The 14,814-nt window shown below is 53.8% G+C and overlaps 1 protein-coding gene across 1 annotated transcript in view; it reads right to left on the bottom strand.

Moving 5' to 3' along the window:
- The window catches only part of TSPAN9 (tetraspanin 9), a 181,472-nt gene extending 170,099 nt beyond the window's left edge, over positions 1-11,373 (bottom strand). Inside the window, exons 1-2 of the mRNA XM_079938100.1 lie at positions 11,326-11,373; positions 4,335-4,401 (exon numbers count right to left, since the gene is read on the bottom strand). The gene's annotated coding sequence lies outside the window, so the exon portion shown is untranslated. The remainder of the gene's footprint in view (positions 1-4,334; positions 4,402-11,325) is intronic.
- Between the last annotated feature and the right edge of the window lie 3,441 nt (positions 11,374-14,814).

The raw sequence follows: 14,814 nt of genomic DNA on the forward strand, positions 1-14,814 counted from the left end.
CCCTCCCTCAAGGCCCAGCCCCATCTCCCCTGCGTTCCTCCGCCGGTCCTCAGAGAGCGGTCCACCCAACCCTGTCCTTGATGGGCCAGTGTCCTGTATTAGTCTCCCTGCACTGTGGGGAATGACTGCCCCTCATAGAAGACATTCACCCACACAGGCCAGCCAGCCACCGCCAGCTCCAGCTTCTCAGTCTGCAGTAGGCAGGGGGCAGAGCCCAGACGGTGGTTCCACCCCGACTCCCTCTCTGCTGTCCACAGCCTGCACGGTGGGGGGTGGCCCTGAACCGGCACTTCCTCCCCACCCGGCCCATCTCAGCGGCAAGCACTGGGAGCCCCTTTGCCATGGCTGCTAATGCAGAGTGACTCTGGCCTGGGGGTGCTCCGAGAGATTCCCCTCCCCCCGCTCCGGTCCCACGTGCTGCAGAGCTGAACTCTGGCTTCAAACCGACCTGCCTCCCTGGGGGACCCAACGCTCTTCCTCACGCAGGACTCTGCCATCTGCGTGTCCGATTGTAAACAAAGCTGTTTAGAATCTTCCAGGATGGGACGAGTGGAAAATTGCAAGCCCAGACCTCTACCTCACTTTCTCTGAAGCAACATGTGTCATTCTACGTGTGCCCATCCCCCCACTCCCACCCAGCCGCACGCTGCTCCTCTGAGCCCTTCTACAGGGTGGGGACTCGCTGGGGCAGGATGTACCCTCTCTGCCCCGCACGCCCCCGGGCTTGCTGGCGAGCGTTGGGCCGAAGCCTCAGCCTCCGCCCTGGGGCAGGCGGCCAGGATCTGTGCTCGTTTCACACTCCCCTCCAAGGAGGGGCATTCACGACACAGGTATATACTGACCCGTTGAAAGGGCCCAGGTGGGCCTCTTAGCTGAGAACAATGTGGGAGAACTCCCCCCTACACAAAATTGCTAGGACAAGCACACACACACTCACCGCCACACACACGCGCTAGTGCACGGCCACACCCTGTCCCAACCTCGCTCTGAGCATCCCCGAGACCGCTCCCCTCATCTGTCCGTCCACTGTTCTCAGAGGCCCGTTCCTACCCCTGGCCCTCTCCCTGACTCTGAACCTGACACCCTTTCCTCCCTGGGGGTGCGAGGAGCACAGGATGTGCTGGGATGCAGCACAGGTACTGGGCCGCCGCCCGCCAGGGCTCTAGAAGGCCGGCCCAGGCGGAGTGGCACGTTGTTCAGGCTTTACAATAATTTGCTCGCTCTAATTTTTCTTGTTCACCTGAGGAAGGGCATTTTTGGACTCCGCACAAAGGTGCTGTGAGGGTCGGCAGCGGCCCTGAGCCGCCAAGGCCAAGGCCAGGAACACACCAAGATCCTACACAGGAGGCTGCGGGACCCTCGGCCTCCCTGCAGTGACAGCCAAGCCTCCCCAACAAGGGGGAGGTTCCAGGAGACTGGCTGAGCTGCCTGACTCTCCAGGCACCCTGGATGGTCCTCCACCCCCATCCTTTCCTGTTTCCAGCACAAGGTCAGATATTTTAACAAATGCTGACGCTGGGTGTAGAAATGATCACGAGGCTCTTGGAAAGTAAGCAAGTATTCAAAGTGCAATAAATTTCCAGGCACTGGAAGGGGAGTGGGGAGGAAGGCAGAGCGGGGAGCGGGTGGTAAACTCAAAAGCACAGGTAGTATTAAACAACAGACACTCAAAAACCATCTACACGTGGCTGCCGAGTGGGGCCCAAAGTGCCGCGCTGACCGGTGAGCCCCCCAGACATGTTCCTTCCGGCCGCCCCTTCCGGGAGCCCGGCCACTGCGGGCTGAGTTTGGGTTGTGTTTTTTGGTTCGAGGGGAGGGCGGGTGGAAGCTGGCCTCCACCAGGCAGATATTCTCATTTCACCAGGCTGGGGCTGTGACGGAAGCTGAAATTATGAACTCGTTGGGCTCGGGTCCAGCGATGGGGCCTCTCACTCCCAAGTGCGTGGGGCTGGGGCAGGAGGCAGGCCAAATGAAAGGGGCGGCAGAGACCCTGCCGCTAACCAGACCGGCGCGCACCTCTGTGGACAATCTCCGCCCCCCCGCCCGGCTTCCATCAGGACCCAGATCACCTGTTCACTCATGAACCTCACCCCTCCCTCCTCCGTGCACCTCGAGGCCAGGGGCAGAGGAGGTTCTTGTGAGAGGAGGGCGGTGGGGAGGCCCCCAGACTGGAAGCGGAGACCCAGGCAGGCCTTCGGCCACTCAGAAACCACGTTCACCAGCGCGAGAAGGCATCTGAGCGAAGGCGGGGAGGAGACCGGCCTGAAGAACCAACCAGCCCGTCACAGGGGACCTAACCAGGAGAGGTGGGACGAGAAGCTCCACCGGGAGCTGGTCACCATCCCACAGGCGCAAGCGCAGGACAAGAAACGGCCAAACGAAAGGCTGTGAAGGCCAAGGCCTTCGGAGAGGATAAGCTTCCTGTCCGGAAAGGCCTTCACGCAGGTCTCCCTCACTTTGCCTTCAAACAGACGCAGAGGAGGACAGTCGTCTGCCTAGAAAGGGCTGGTGACGCAGGCCCATCTGTCTCCTCCCTTGAGGCCCCCCAGGGCGGGCCCCGTGGGTCTCTGTGACGGGGTGGGGCGTGCCATGAGCCGCGAGGACCCTCACCCACTTGTCCTCAAGTTCCTCCTCCCTGCCACCTGATTCTCAGCAGACTGGTTTCCCTCGTCCTGGCCTCGCGCCTGGCTGCACAGCCAGTCCTCCCGTAGGCGGTGCCCCAAATCCCAGGGCAGCAAGATTGAAAGCAGACACCCCCCAAGCCCCGGGGGGAGGGGGGAAGACTTAAAATGGGAGCCCTGCATCCCAGCTGCAACAGACTCCAGACTCCAGGAGGGATGGGAAGCAGATTCCTTGCCGCAGGTCTGCTGCGAAGGGCAGGGGCAGTGGGAATCAGATGGCCTGGGTGTGAGCCGCTGCTCTCCTGGCACTAAGGAGGTGGTCTTAGGCAAGTCTCTGACCTGCACTCCACCTCAGCCGCTGCCGCTGTGAAACGGGGGGAAATGATAGCTACCTCACAGGACTCTCATGAAAGCTAAATGAGAGTTAAATTAAGATTTAATACGATTTAAATTAAATTAGTTGTGGACATATGTAAAGAGTCTGAAACTGTGGCCAATGATGACAATGACAAATATGAATCCCGGCATCTGAGTATCATGTGCAAGGCACGGGCAGGCCAGCCACAGGTCCGCAGCCACTCCCGGGACTCCAATTAATCTCCGCTGGGACTCAAAGAGGAGGGAACCTTTGGCAAGAAAAGCTACCAGCCAGCACCCTCCTTCTCACCACACCACCCCACCACCACGCAGCGGGGTTCTTGGAAGGTAAGAGGTTTACAGATCACCCCCCAGGAGGAAGCCACAGGATAATACACACATCAATTAAAACATTAAAAGACCCAGGTCTGGGCTTCCCTGGTGGTGCAGTGGTTAAGAATCCGCCTGCCAATGCAGGGGACAGGGGTTCGAGCCCTGGTCTGGGAAGATCCCACTTGCCACGGAGCAACTGGGCCCATGAGCCACAACTACTGAGCCTGTGCTCTAGAGCCTGTGCTCCACAATGGGAGCCGTGACAGTGAGACGTCCGCACACTGCGATGAAGATTGGCCCCTGCTCGCCGCAACTGGAGAAAGCCCTCGCACAGAAACGAAGACCCAACACAGCCAAAAATAAATAAATAAATTTAAAAAGACCCAGGTCCGTACGCAGCACCCCCGGAACGTGAATCGGCACCATCCACACCAGCGACCTGGGTAGCTCCTGCCCAGCTCCAGCTCCGCAGGGGCCTCGGCGCACAGGTGCTAGGAACGATGAAGCTACCAGCAAGACCCCTGGAGCCTGCAGGAGCAGAGACGAGGACCCCCAGTGAGCATCCTGGCAGAGGGTGCCCACCACCGGAGGGCCGGGGCATTCCTGCAGCAGCCAGGATAGAGGAACAGACACAGGTGGGATTGGTCTGATTCCCACAGATTCTTTTCTGGCCGGCTGGTGGGAGGAGACAGGAAGCAGGAAGTTACAGGCCTCTCCTGCTTCCCTAGGCTCCCTCCCTACAATAAGGGTGGTCAAGAAAGAAATTAAGAATACTGCCGGCCACCATTCAGAAACAGTGGGGAGGAGGGAAATCTCTCCCGGCTCCCAAAGCCCCATTTAAGGAGCTCATCAATTCAACGTCGAGAGCTGGGGCAGAGAGACAGCTAGAAGATGTCAACATCCCACTCTATCCTCCCTCCCCAAGCCACAGTGAAAGGGCAAGAGAGACTCTGGCTTTAGACAGTTTATAACACGTAGACTTTCAGAGGTCCCAGCACACAGAGGACCCAGACCAGCACTGACCTGTTTTCCTTGAATTTCCTGCGAACACCTTGGCTGCTGACAGATCAGAGAAGATCCCAGGATATTCCTGCAGGAAAATAAATGAAACATTAGGTCATCATTTCGCTGTGAAGCCACTCCAGGGTGAATTCTGTCCAGCAATGGCCACTCTTCGGGCTGCAGTCTCCCATCGAGAACCCAATCATTCAACAGCTGGAGAAGGCCAGAAAGAGCAAATGGATTCCAGCCGCTGTGCAGGCCACTCAGCTGGTGGGGGGTGCTGAAGCATGATGACAGAGACCAAGCCCTGGCTCGATGGGAAAGACAGCCATGATCAACTAGTGATGTCTGCAACGGGTCATTCTAACGGTAAGTGTATCCGTGCCAGGTATTTGCCATCTCTGGGGTGGCCCCTTGGCATCCAGGGATTTAACATTTGTAATTTTGACCACTCACAAGTGAGACGAAGTTTCAAGATACTGAAAAGTGTGTAACTTTACTGAGATGTGAGTTTGATTCACACAAATCAAAGGAATAGACAACTGAGGCTGAGGTAAAGGAATAGACAACTCTCTTGTTTCCATCTCTGCCACATCTAAAGTTACTCTTGAGGAGCAATAAAAACTTGGTGGGAAATGGCCATCAAGTGAGAGATAAAATTGTAGCCGAAGTTGAAAGGGTAGTTAATTTGGGGTGTGAAGATATATACAGGAAACATTTGGCTCTCTGCGGAAACATGACTCCAGAGACAGCCAGGCCAGTGTACAAACACTGCCGTGGATGCAAACTTGGGATTCTAGAAGGTGCAAGATTCAGTTGTGTCTTTTTTTGGGGGGGGGCAAATGGGCACTTTTTAAATTGTGATGTAACTGGCATCTCACAAATTCGTTTCAACATAAGGATTGGCTGTTTGTACATATTTTTGCAAAATGACCACAAGTCTAGTTAACATCCATCACCACACAGTTACAAAATGTCTTTCTTGTGATGAGAACTTTTACAATCTGACTATCTCAGCAACTTTTTTTTTTAATATATTTATTTTTGGCTGCATTGGGTCTTTGTTGCTGTGCACGGGCTTCGTCTAGTTGCAGCGAGCGGGGGCTGCTCTTCATCGCAGTGCGCCGGCTTCTCATTGCGGTGTCTTCTCTTGTCACAGAGCACAGGCTCTAGGCACGCAGGCTTCAGTAGTTGTGGCTCGCGGGCTCTAGAGCGCAGGGTCAGTAGTTGTGGCTCGCGGGCTTAGTTGTTCCACTGCATGCGGGATCTTCCCGGACCAGGGCTCGAACCCGTGTCCCCTGCATTGGCAGGTAGATTCTTAACCACTGCGCCACCGGGGAAGGCCTCAGGAACTTTCAATTTATAACACAGTCTGATTGTTAACTCCAGTCACCACGCTGTATGTTACGTCCCCATGACAAGATGCGTTTCTTGCGGGCTTCCCTGGTGGCGCAGTGGTTGAGAATCCTCCTGCCAATGCAGGGGACACAGGCTCGAGCCCTGGTCCGGGAAGATCCCACATGCTGCGGAGCAACTAAGCCCGTGCACCGCAGCTACTGAGCCTGCACTCTAGAGCCCACGAGCCACAACTACTGAGCTCACGTGCCACAACTACTGAAGCCCGCGCGCCTAGAGCCCGTGCTCCACAACAAGAGAAGCCACCGCAATGAGAAGCCCGTGCAGCAACAAAGACCCAACACAGCCAAAAATAAATAAATAAAATAAATAAATTTTAAAAATAAAATAAATTGTCAATTAAAAAAAAAAAAAGATGCATTTCTTGAGAACATCCGGGTCCACGCTGAGCCTATTCTGTGCCCCTCGGAGGTGAGTGAGGGGCCGAGGAGAACACAGGGGCAAAGAAAATCTATGCCCTGAGGGGCTTCCAATCTAGTTGGAGGAGCGATGATGCCACCCTGAAAAGAGCAAATGGCCCTGCATCCTCACCATCACCCAGCCCAGAATCCCCTCCAGTCCCCCTGCATCGTTTCCTCTCCACCCCATCCCGTCAATCCATTGATGGTCTCAATCCTACTTCCAAAATGTCTCAGGTTTGTTCCTCACAGCTGCCCAGCCACTCTCCCCACCATGATTTCCTCTCTTCACAGACCCCATACTCGCCCTCCACAGGCCTAGCCCTGCTTCTGCGACCCCTACTCAAAAACCGGCAAGGTTCCCAGGCCCCCCAAGGTTAACTGCAGTCCCCCCAGCACCAGCAGGCAGCGCATGGGAGACACTTAATTTCAATGCATGGATGGAGGAAATTCCTTGGCTGGACATTTGAAGCCACCCATAATATGGCCACTGTCTACCTGTCCAGCCTTTTGTCTCTCTGGTTCCTCCCACACAACCCACTCTTGGCCCGACTGAGCTATTCCAAACCCCAGCACTTTCTTAATGCCATTCCTCAGGCTGACCTTTCTTCCCTTCTGTAGAAATGCAAGCCACACTTCAAAGTTCGCATCCAACACCACCTGCTGCATGAGGTGGTCCTCTAGCATCAGGGTGATTTATCCCTCTGTTTGAAACCACATTCTACTCTCATAAGCTATTCACCTTATATTTTTAATTGTCTTTTTTTGGGGGGGGGGGCCACACCACGTGGCATGCGGGATCTTAGTTCCCTGACCAGGGATCAAACCCGTGTGCCTTGCAGTGGAAGTGCAGATTCTTAACCAGTGGACCACCAGGGAAGTCCCTGAATTGTCATTTTTTGAAGCCCTTTCTTAACCCTTTACTGCGTTTTATGCCCCATGGAGACAAGGACATTTACCATTTTCATTTTTGCATCATCAGAACTCAGCGCAGACTCTTGTACTAAGATATACACACTAAAGGATCTGGACCCCAGGCAGTGTAGAAAAGCCAGGAGAGATGAAGACATAAAATGCCAAAGGGGTTCCAAGGAAAAGGAGGTTCTTTGGGGATGGGTGGCCAGGGAAGGCTCCAAGAAGGAGCTCAGACATGAGTAGGATCTTCAAAAGAGGGGAAGGAGGGAGTGGGGAGGAGCATTTCAGGAAGGTGGAACAGTATGAACTAAGGGACAAGGAAGGAACAAGTGAAGCATGCTCGGAGATGAGTCTGGCTGGCACCGGGGGTCCCTGGGGGAAGGGGAGTGGGAGGTAAGGCTAGACAGGCCGGCCGGGATGGGTAGGGAGGCTGTGCAGCGCCAGGCTAAGGCACCTGGATGAGACCCATTCCCTCAGTCCGTGGGATGCCCACCGCAGCAGGCCTGGGCCTTGATGGCAGAAGAAGCCCTATCCTCTCTTGTTAGTCTAGCCTCCTCAGCTAGGTTATAAATAACAGGCACCGTTGACTGAACACCTGCTGTGTCTGAGGCCCTAGCTACGTGCTTCACATACATTATCTCACTGCTCCTTCCAACAGCCTTGAGAGCGCAGTATTGTTATCCTTGTTTTGCAAGCAGGAAGCGAAAGCTCCAAGAGGTGAAGGCCTTGCCCAGGCCTCAGCTGCTCACTCTTTTTTTCTTTTAAGTAATAAAAACTTTAATTAGCATTTATTATCTTCTAAAATCCATGGTCAGTTTCTTGCATATACTAACTAATTTAATCCTTATCTCTCTATAAAGTATGTACCACAATATGTACATTTTACAGTCTGGGAAATTGAGATGTAGAGAAGTTAAGTAACTTAACCAAAGCCATCGTCTAATAAATGGTGAGATCAGAATCTAAAGGAAAGCATCCTGCTGTTTGCAACTCATGACCACTGCCTAGTCTCACCTGCTCACTCTTTTACTGAACAATACGGCCGGTGCTAGAGGGCCCGTGCCGGAGTTACATTCTCAGAGATGACGACTGGCACTCTGGCCAGCTACCCAGACGCGCCTTACTCACTCCTCAAGGGCAACATTAATTAAGGACATAGCAGGAGCTTCATAAAGCACACTAAGTAGAATGGAGGTTGCCAGGGGCTGGGGGGAGGGGGCCATGGGGAGTTGTTTAATGGGTGTACAGTTTCAGTTTCGCAGACGAAAAAATTCTGGAGCTCTGTTGCAGAACAATGTGAATATACTTCATGCAACGGAACTGTACATTTAAAAATGGTTACGATGGTCATTTGTGTCATGTGTTTCTTTGCCACAATTAAAAATAACAAATAGGAATTCCCTGTGGCGCAGTGGTTAAGAATCCACCTGCCAATGCAGGGGACACGGGTTCGAGCCCTGGTCCGGGAAGATCCCATATGCCGCAGAGCAACTAAGCCCATGCACCACAACTACTGAGCCTGCGCTCTAGAGTCCATGAGCCACAACTACTGAGCCGGCGTGCCACAACTACTGAAACCTGTGCACCTAAAGTCCATGCTCTGCAACAAGAGAAGCCACCACAGTGAGAAGCCCGTGCCCCACAATGAAGAGTAGCCCCCGCCCGCCGCAACTAGAGAAAGCCCACGCACAGTAACAAAGACCTAATGCAGCAAAAAAATAAATAGATAAATTTATTTTTAAAAAATAACAAATAAATAAAGCACACTTATTAACTGACTGATTGGCTGCTGATAGCATTGCACACTGTTAAGATATCCAATGCTGAAAGAGACTCTAGAAATTTTTTTTTCCTTGCGGTACGCAGGCCTCTCACTGTTGTGGCCTCTCCCGTTGCGGAGCACAGGCTCTGGACGCGCAGGCTCAGCGGCCATGGCTCACGGGCCCAGCCGCTCCGCGGCATGTGGGATCTTCCCAGACCAGGGCACGAACCCGTGTCCCCTGCATCGGCAGGCGGACTCCCAACCACTGTGCCACCAGGGAAGCCCCTAGAAATATTATAACCCAATAACCCTCCAAAACAGAGAGCTGGTGAGGGGAGGTAACTTGCCCAGGGTTAGGTGATGTTAGGACTAAGTTCGGAGCCTAGGTCTCCCAAGCTCAGCAGTAAAGAATGGCAGAGGCAGCTGGGCGTAGTAGAAAACACAGCAGAAGAGGTCAGAAGCCATGGGTTCAAGTTCTGCTTCTTTTTTTTGTGGTACGCGGGCCTCTCACTGTTGTGGCCTCTCCCGTTGCGGAGCACAGGCTCCGGACGCGCAGGCTCAGTGGCCATGGCTCACGGGCCCAGCCGCTCCACAGCATGTGGGATCCTCCCTGACCGGGACACGAACCCGTGTCCCCTGCATCGGCAGGCCGGACTCTCAACCACTGCGCCACCAGAGAAGCCCAAGTTCTGCTTCTTCCACTTATGAGTTCTGTGACCTCAGAGAAGTCATTTATTCTTTCTTAGCTTCACTTTCCTAAACTATACGGAGACAATTAAAAATAACACATGCGTTACAACATTATGTGCGAATCAAAGAAAATTATATACAGCTAATGTGCAGAGAAAGCACTCGGCCAACTACAAATTACTTTATTTATTTATTCTCTTTGGCTGCACAGCACAGCTTGTGGGACCTTAGTTCCCCCTCCAGGGATCCAACCCACGCCCTCAGCAATGAAAGCACGGAGTCATAACCACTGGACCACCGGGAGATCCCCTACAAATTACTTTATAAACACTAGTTACTGTTCTTCATATTAACTATCACTTTATAGATTGAAAGATTAAAATCTGAATAAGTCAGACCAAAAAAAACTCCCTCTCCATTCTGGTCCACTCTCAGCCGTTCCAGGCCTTGCACACAGCAAGTCTTCAATGAGTGAGTGTAGGACTGAATTACCCTTCAAGTTGTACCCACCTCAACCCTCTTCCTTCCCTCACCCCACAACCCACAGCTCAGCTGCAACAGCCCTGCCAGGACCAGGCGGAGGGTAGGAAGCCAGTGTGAACCTCTGCCTCCCTGGCTGCATTCCTTAGCTAAATATAAATGATTTGTCCAGTCCATCCTTTGAAATTGTCCATAATACCTCTCCTCCCCTTCCCATTACTTAGGGTGACAAGCTGACTGCACATCTTTATAGCAGAACATACATACAAAACATTCTCTATGGCTATTTTCAGTAAAGAGAGGGAAGCTGGCTGGTATACAGGGATCAGAGCATGAGTCCTCAGTTTTCTCCACTAGTCCAGGAAAGCTTCCTGGAGGAGGATACCTGAGTCACCCCAGGCAAGGGGACAGCTGCCTGTCAGAAGGGCATCCTCGCATAGTGAGTTTGGTTCTCGGAACCAAAGAAAGGTGAACTGCTGCGGTCTTATCCTTGTTTGGGGGATGGGGAGAAAAGATCTACCCAGCCCAGGGGATTCCATACTACCCCAGTGCTTCAAACCTCGCCAGACACTACAGGCATTTGGGAAAGAGGTTGAGAAGGGACCAGTATCTTTTTCAAAAACAGGCGATCCAAGACTCCAGTTCTGAAATACACGAGTACAAACACTGCTCTCAGTAAGAAGCCAGTTTCTTGTTTGGACTTTTTCTTTTTTTTTTAACCACAACAAAGTTTTTTAAAGTCCCAAACTTGGACAGATGGACTACATCTCGGACCTCGGGGCGTGCCAAAGCCCTGTCACTCTGAGTACCGATCTGCCAGCGGTGGCGCAAGGAGTGGTCGGGGTGCCGGGGGGCTGCAGTTAGTATCCCAGCCCTGCCCGAGCCCCCGGCCCTGCCTGGGGGCGCTGTATGGACCTCCCCCAGCCGGTCCACTGGGTCACACAGTCAGAAACCCTTGACAGCTCCGGGGCTCCCCCTTTCTGCTGCATCCTACAGACCCCCATCCCTTCGCCTGGGATTCCGCCGTCCACTCCCGCAGCCGCATTTCCAAAAGGTCTTCCTCGAAACCTCTCCCCTTGCAGACTCCTCTTCGCCTAGCTACCGGGAGCCGCGCACACCGTCCCCTTCGGGCCTCCCGCCCCCTCACAGGGCGCTGACCCCACCCCTCCCACAGTTCGCCCACTGCCGCCCCCCGACACCCCTCCCAGGGGCGCCCCGGGCCGCTCGCCCCTCCGGGGACCGGGTCGGGGGCTTGTGGGCCCGCCTCCAGCCGGCCGGGGCCCGTAACCCGGCACGATCCCGAGCCTCCGGCTCGCGGCCCGCCGCCCCACCCGCCCCGGGCCGCACTCACCGAGCTCCCAGGAATGCGGGGTCCAGCTCTCTCGCGCTCGCGCGTCGCCGCCGCCACAGCAGCAGCCAGCGGAAACAGGGGGCGGGGCCTACCCTGGACCGCGAGGCCGCGGGGCGGGGCGAGGCCGCGGGGCGGGGCCGGACGAGGGGGCGGGCCGGACGAGGGGCGGGGCCTGGCGAGGGGGCGGGGCCGGCCCGGGAACTGGAAGGCCGTGGGGGCCCGATCCGCCGCGCGAGGGGTGGGGGCGGGGACTAAAGCCGGGAGCTGGCGTGGGCACTGCGGGCGGGACAGCGGGTACGGAAGGGGTGTGCGAGGCTGAGCACGGGGACTGGGGCCGGGGGCCTCCAGCAACCCCTGGCCGGATCCCCAGCGTTGGAGCTGGAGGAACCCGCGGGCAGGACAGGGCCGTGTTGGGCGCGGGCGTCCCGGGCCAGATGTGGCTGCCCTCCGGGAGTCTTCCTCCCTCCCCGCCGCCTGGATCGGCCGCTCCTCCCGGGCGCTGGTACGACCCCTTCCCCAGGGGCTAGAGCCGCAGCAGGACCAGAGTGTCTGGGGTGGTCAGGGCCTGGGAGTTCGCGCCTCTGCTCTCGGCGACCAGACACCGGCCCAAAGCCGTCCGGTCCCGGCCAGGGTCGCAGCCTTGCCTCTGTGGCCTCCCGCCTGCCCGCACACCTAGGCAGGCCTTCCCTGGCTGTGTATTAGGGACCGCCTCCCCGGAGAGGCTATTGGAGGACCCGCTGTCCACCTCCCCAGGAGTAACAGCCTCCGAGTTCTGGTAAAGGGCACCGTGCGTCCGGAGGACCTGAACTGCAGTGGGACAAACGCAGGTTACGCGTATCCCGCCCAGGGCTTCCTATAGGCCTTCCTTTCTGGGCCTGGACTCCCTTCCAAAGTGACCACTGCACAGCCACCTCTCCTCTGCTTCATTACTGTCATGCAAATGTATTTTGTGCTTCCCACCTGCACCATCCTGCACTAAGTATGATTTGAGACAAAGGTTTTTAACCTGACTAATCACCAGGGTCCCCTTGGCCTTTCCTAGCTGGATGGCACTTTCTGCTCATCTCTTGGGCCCCCTCCTCTCATACACACACAATCTTGTTTTTGTCTATTAGACTTAACCCAATAATCCACCCCCCTGACTCCTCTTTCTTTCCTTCCAACCCTTGTTCAATGCCCCCCATAAAGTCTTTCCAGGCTGACCCCTAAGCCCCATTCTCTCCAGTCACTGTGGAGCCATTACTACATGCAACTAACCCTGCCCAGCTTGCAGAAGAGGAAAGTGAGACCCAGAGAGGGGAAGGGATTTGCCTGTGATGTCCGCTGCGGGAGTCATCTTACTGTAAAAACACTGGGAGGCAGCCTCACGTGGTAGGACAGGGCTTTGGAGCCAGCCAGACCCGGGACTGAACTCTGGCTCTGCCTCTTATGGGCTGTGACCTCTCTAGGCCTCAGTTTCCTCACCTGTGAAATGGGGTTTCATAATACCAATCCCACAGGGTTGATGGGATGGCCAAGATGACTGAGGCAAAAGCACAACATTTGATGCATGGTGGGTGCAAACATTAGCCTCTCTCTGCCCTTTAATGGGAGATAAGCAAATCTGAAATAATAGGACAATGGAGCCTTAGGGTTGGAAGAAACCTTAAAAGAATCCCCTCAATAGAGCCACAGATGTAGAAAACACACTTATGGTTACCAGGCGAAAAGGTGGGGGGAGAGGGATAAATTGGGAGATTGGGACTGACATATACACACTACTATATATAAAATAGATAATCAACAAGGACCTACCGTATAGCACAGGGAACTCTACTCAGTACTCCGTAATGACCTATATGGGAAAGAATCTAAAAAAGAGTGGATATATGTAAATGTATAACTGAATCACTTTGTTGTAGAACTGAAACTAACACAACACTGTAAATTAACTATATTTCAAGAAAATTTTTTAAAAAAGAAGAAGAATCCCCTCAGCAATAACCCAGAAAGTGGCCACACAGCTCACCCTCCTTCGACACATCCAGAGATGGAGGGCTTGTGCCTCTGAAGGGGTTTACAGCTGGGAGAAAAGCCATAGAGGATAAGGAAATATTCAACATAGAGAAGGGCAAGGTGCCTCGAGGTCTGTGGGGCAGACACACTCCCACCGTGTCCACCGAGGACAAACTCAAACAAATGACCTGACAAGGAGGCAGGACACTCTTAGGGCAGAAAGACACCTGTGGGAGTTAAGACACCCCCCTAAGCACAATGTCACAGTTTACTGTACTGGGCTCCTTGGGAGTTTCTGTCCTGAGGATTCTGAAAATGATGAGGAAAACCCCCCATAGATGGGGTGTCCATGTCCAGGATCTTGGGGTACATCCCATGTACTCCTCTTGTCCTGGCACCGTTATTAACGGCCCCCCTTTCACTCTCAAAATACCTTGGTTTGGACAATAAATTACGTGTCGCATTAACTCTGGACAAGGGCAGCACTCCAAAGAGCTTCTTCCAGCCCTGGACGTCAGCAATTCTTCTGGAATTTCTGGATCCCCAGATACTTCAAGAGATAGTGTGTTAGTTTATATCCCCTTGAAATCACCAAATCAAATCAAAAATGATAATAAGCAAAAAGTCAAGCTAAGGGACAGGCAGGACCTGCTGAATTGCGACCCCTAGTGGGGAGACTTCACACTGCTGCTGGCTGGGTTTGGGGGACACTCCATGTTTGGCCGTTGGTCTCTTCAAGTCAGCTGGTAAAGCAAAGAACAACAGCTAACATTCGCCAAGTGCTGTGTGCCGGGCACGGTTCTAAGTCCTTCACGTGTTCTGATTCGTTGAATCCTCATAACAGATCCATGATGTAGGGGCTGCCGTCAACCTTCCACTTTACAGAGGAGGAAAGTGAGGCTCAGAAGGGTTAGGTAATGTCTTCCAGGTCATTTAGCTAGGAAATGGGCACAGGACTGTCTCCTCATCCAGTTTCCATCAGCTAGATGCTAATTCAGAGGCATCTCCCATCTAAGATGACTTCAACCACCCCTCTGACATGGAGATGATACAAAGGGACAGTAAGAGACAGAGTGTAGGGATTTCCCTGGCAGTCAGTGGTTAAGACTTCGCCTTCCAATGCAGGGGGTACGGGTTCGATCCCTGGTCAGGGAGCTAAGATCCCACATGCCTCGAGGCCAAAAAACCAAAACATAAAACAGAAGCAACATTGTAAAAAATTCAATAAAGACTTTAAAAAAAAAAAAAAGAGGCAGAGTGTACCAGGAGGTCTATTTCCACATCTACCAGGAAAGAGTGGTAGTTTCTGCATCTACCAGGGATTAAAATCAGGGCATTAAACCGGACAACAAGAAAATGTATAAACTATCCATTAAATGCACAGTGGAGCTGCTCATTTAAAGAAACACTTTCCAGCATGAAAAATGAAACAGCTCCATCCCTCCCCATCCCCTTCAACAACATTTGCTCATGAAATGTGAAGAGTGGTTGCTG

The sequence above is a fragment of the Stenella coeruleoalba genome (assembly GCF_951394435.1).
Source record: "Stenella coeruleoalba genome assembly, chromosome: 11".
In the NCBI taxonomy this organism is placed as follows: domain Eukaryota; kingdom Metazoa; phylum Chordata; class Mammalia; order Artiodactyla; family Delphinidae; genus Stenella; species Stenella coeruleoalba.